This window comes from Oratosquilla oratoria, chromosome 4 (genome assembly GCF_046742065.1).
Source record: "Oratosquilla oratoria isolate Oo_2021 chromosome 4, ASM4674206v1, whole genome shotgun sequence".
Lineage (NCBI taxonomy): Eukaryota > Metazoa > Arthropoda > Malacostraca > Stomatopoda > Squillidae > Oratosquilla > Oratosquilla oratoria.
The window spans coordinates 85057477-85062476 of NC_134780.1; the positions used below are offsets into that span (position 1 = coordinate 85057477).

The 5000-nt window shown below is 41.9% G+C and overlaps 1 protein-coding gene across 1 annotated transcript in view; it reads left to right on the forward strand.

The window, feature by feature from the left end:
- t (C45 family peptidase tan) overlaps positions 1–5000 on the forward strand; it is a 38602-nt gene that overhangs the window by 20534 nt on the left and 13068 nt on the right. The gene's annotated exons all lie outside the window — the stretch shown is intronic.

The window sequence follows — 5000 nt, forward strand, 5'->3', positions numbered from 1 at the left end:
AAAACACAGGGTAATAACTATCATAAATGCAATATGATTGGTATCTGTTAGTTTCACGAATAAAGTGATTTTTAAATCTTTGAGTGGATATAGTAAACTGTGCAATTTAGCTAATATGCAAATATTGGTTTTGAAGGCTTAGTAGAAAGCGAACTTTTTGTCAAATAATCTTCTTTGATCCGGAGAGTTTGAGAATTCTTATCGCTGAAATAAAGTTTCTGTTCTGAGCGGGCCTTCACCTTTTCTGCCTGCGACACAAAATCATGTCCAGATCGACCATGGCGACACTTACCTTTGTAAGAATAGATATTGATAGTTTATTCACCACAAGTAAATCGTCTATGCCTTAATGTTCTGCTTAACCTTGGATAATGATATCTTAGGAATTCTACATACATACATATACCAAAGGCTTTTTCCCTCTTACAAGGGAGGTAGCCAAAAAAAAAAAAAAAAAGGCATAGAAACCACTCCCACCCATTCCATCCCCTACATACTCCACCTCCCTCTACCTTCTTCCCTCCCTCTTATCTTGGCCCCTCCTGGATGCCGGGTCATTCCTGCATCTTTTCCATTGATGACATTTTGAATAGGAATATTAGGGAAAATAATAACAAGTCCACGAATCCTTGTTGACCCGTTGCAATGGCTTGGTGACCCAACTTTAGGTCACGACCCCCACGGTTAAGAACCACTGTTCTATCTGATTGTGGACAATTTGGCAAAGGATCTTGTATAGTTAGCTTGTCTGTAAAAAATTCACTTTGAGTTGGGTAGAAGATAGGAGACCAAGATGTTATGGACAATTTGGATATTTCACCACTATATGATTGGCAAAGGATTTTGTGTAGTTAGCTTATCTGTAATAGTTTTCACTTCGAGTTGGGTAGAAGATAGGAAACCAAGATGTAATGAAGTCCTTTTGCAGTGCAGAAGCGATCTACTTTCTTCGTCTTCGCTGGCTTTCGAATGATCCTAGAGGTTTGATAAGATAAATTCTGGATTTTTTCTAGTTTTCTGCGACGAGTTGACTAGTTTCTAGAACTGGTGCGACGAATATGTGAGAAATAGATACACTGATTAGAAGCTTCTTTGCTGGAAACCAGTTCAGAAGTCGTCGTCAGTCGTTGGTAGGCCACGCCTATTTTCAAAATGTACATAAGATTTTGACAATGCACGTTAGAATACAATAATAGTGTATCCATGAGAGAGGAGAAATATTAGTACAAAATGTAAGCTTACACTAATGAAATATATAATAGTTGTATAATATGCAAATATTAAGGACCTAACGTCATATGTCTTTTTTAGATTGAGAGGCTTGTGACGTCACGTAGACATCAGTGGACAAAAGTAGATATTTTTTCATAGACCACACGACACTACTAAAGTCCTCTTCAACATTGAAGTGTGCGTCCTCAATGCCCTTGCTTGGCAACAATATGGTAGTTCTTTTTTGCCTGCTTCGTCGGGGCTTCTCTGGATATGTACAGTTCTCTCTCTCTCTCTCTCTCTCTCTCTCTCTCTCTCTCTCTCTCTCTCTCTCTCTCTCTCTCTCTCTCTCTGTTTGATCATGTCCTGAACCCTTCGCCTCAGTGCAGGGCATAGCTATTTGTGTTCTGCATTTGACTGTTCTGTTCAAGTAAAGGATAGGTTCAGGGCAAAAGGAGTTGCCATCATTTTATAATAAGACTATACTCCAGCAACGATGGGTTCCAAGGACGAAATGAATGCAGAAAAATTAATAACATATACAGAGGTCATTGGAAAGACCCATGCAGGGTATAGGCCCGGGATACAGAAAGAAATCTGGATGGGAGAACATTTAAGAGGTAATAGAGAGGCAGTAAAGGAACAGAAGTGTAACTAAGATGAATATCAAAAAGAAATTGAGCATTTCATGACTGGTCGCAGAGAGATGGATGAAGCAGCAGATGTATTTGTATTTTACCCTAGTTTCAAACTTTTTGATAACTTCATCCAAACTTCTCATACTCAAAGAAGCTTCCAATGTCTTAAGGACTTCTCTAACTTAAGTTTCTGTTTATCGAACATCGGGTCAATACAATCCTTTAGGTTCGAACATGAGAAGAGTTTGGCAGAAGTATTTATAAGGCGTTACTATGCCAGTTCTCCATATCAAGTATCCACCTAATCCTTTCTGGAGAAATTTCAGGCGCGTGGATCTACCACGCCTGGACCCATCCTTGACTATGCGGTACAGTTTTGGTCTCCGTCTTATAGAATGGACATCAGTCTACTAGAATCAGTACAGAAGAGAATGACCAAAATGATATATGGACTCAATGATTTACCTTACGAAGAGAGATTTAGGCACCTTAACTTACACTCTCTGGAAAGAGGCAAAGTGCGGGGTGATCTAATAGAGGCGTTCAAGTGGCTTAAAGGCTTTAACAAGGGTGACACAAACAAGGTCATCATATTAAGACAACAGGCAGGACTCGCAGTAATGGATTTAAACTGGACAAATTTAGATTTAAAAAGGAAATAGGTAAGAATTGATTGACTAATAGGGTGGTCAACGAATGGAATAGACTTAGTAACCATGTAGTGAGCCCTGAAACTATAAGTTGTTTTAAGAAACTGTTAGACAACTTTGAGGATGGGGATGACAGGTGGTCATGGACATACAACTGCCTAGTGTAGGCCTTATGGTCTCCTGCATTCTCCTTATTTCTTATGTTCTTAGGTTATACAAATCGTACAGCAAAGACAACATTGTCCCCGAACCGTTTATTCCTTAATAGTTCTCTCGGGCATGCAGCCCCAGCGAATAGACGGAGAAAGGCTAAGACGAGGCGGGGAAGCCTGTAGGTGCATGAAGGACACCAACAAAGGTTGGCATCGTCTTAGGAAGGCGCAATAAACTAACAAAGCAGAACCTCGTTCAGGGGTAACTCTAATGGCTGTCACTGATCTGCTGGATATACATATGTACATTTGCATACACATATACATATACATATACATATACATATACATATACATATACATATACATATACATATACATATACATATACATATACATATACATATACATATACATATACATATACATATACATACACATACATATCTTGGCACCTCTTGGATGACGGGTCATCCCTGGATCTTGTCCACTGCCCTGTATACAGATATGTATATCCTTTATCTTACATCAAAGAGGAATTCAGGGAAAAGGGAGGGAGGGAGGGAGGGAGGGAGGAGGGGCATGGCAGCACATGCGACTTGGAGGTTCGTTTGAGCGAATGTGGAGCTCCGTGTGTTGTCGCATGTTACAAAACGCAGAGAGAGACTCTTCCCCCGAAGTCCCATGACGAGACTGTGTCTTGCACAAGCACAACGTCCGTCCGGCTTACCGGGCCCTTTCTAGTGCCGGAAATCCAGTTACTGACTTATCTGCATTTCACGTCATCATCCGGGAAGAGTGCCCGGAAGGAGGTGTCACGATCCGGGAGAGACTTACGGTCAGGTTGACGTCATCATGACGTCATCGTTCACGACCAAGAAAACTCGCCGGACACATCAGTGACGTCATCACGAGTTGGTTCTAAATTGCGCCTCGTTGAAAGGTGGTGTAACTTCCGACCAGGATCCCCCCAAAATTACAACCTATAAGTCGGGGTCGTATCTTACGACATTGTAAGCTAAGACGGTTCTCCAGAATCCGGTTCTAGTCGTAGGTGGTGGAGGGGGGGGGGGTGTCCCACCATGGGGAGGGTGGTAATGGTCTGGTCTAAATGACGGAAACCTACTTCACAGGAAAACAATAACTACCCCGGATCTGTTCTACTGCGTGAGATGCTTTCTATGCGAATTTATTCATCAAAGAATAAATCAAGGAGAATGGTGTAGAAAAAAAAATTCAGAATGTCGGAGAAACACTTTCATTCTCCTATGTTTCGACAGTCTTCTTCAGAGAGTATAATAGGGGCAAGTTATCAGACAGCATATGCGTATCCTCATTTGGGTCATCTTGCGTGGAATCTTGAGCCTTTCCGTGTTTTTGGAACGATCAAACCTGCTGCTGTAAGACCAGATCAGCGAACTACGAGGTTACAACTACGCGGTCACAACAGTCGAAAGCTAAGCTAAAATTTTAGGGATACAGACAACAGGAAAAATTGGCCAAAAAAAACTAGACGAACATTGCTCCACCATTGGACGTTTAGACATGATATCAAACATCTTCGGAGGACATCCGGACACTGTCGAACTACAAGCGCTATCTCTCGAACTCAGATCTGATTCAGGTGTAAGTATCTTCGGAGAACATCCAGACACTGTCGAACTACAAGCTCTATCTCTCGAACTCAGATCAGATTCAGGTGTACATAGATTAGGACTTAATGACTTTGTGACCAAGAACTACCAATGGAACGAAAAAAACAAAAACAGAAAAAGATTTCAAACAGTGTGTGATTGCATGTATTCTTTTATTGATTTTTATCTGACATTGATATGGATCGAGAGGTCTCTTATCTTTATCACTCCTTCACTAAAGACATATTGAAGGAGACAGCTCTATATATATAGATAGACAGATAGACAGAGAGAGAGAGAGAGAGAGAGAGAGAGAGAGAGAGAGAGAGAGAGAGAGAGAGAGAGAGAGAGAGAGAGAGAGAGAGAGAGAGAGAGAGAGAGAGAGAGAGAGAAAATGTTTCTTCATAGGGGAGCGTCATGTCGGTTGCCACGCGGAGCCGAAGCACTGTAAGTGCGGAAGACTTGATCTGAGGCCTGGTCTGACCTCGTTCCGCCCACCCATGCGGGCGAGTCGCTGCCTGACGGGGGGAAGACGTAGGGGGACTAAGGGGGGAAGGGGGGAAGGTGATATTGGCGCTCTCATTCGTCTGGCTGTGGGGAATATGCGCCTGTGACCTGTCACGTAGACAAGCAGACCTTATATACACACTGTATACATAAACACACACATGTATATATTGCTGATAACCACAGGGAAAAAACGGAAAAGAAAAC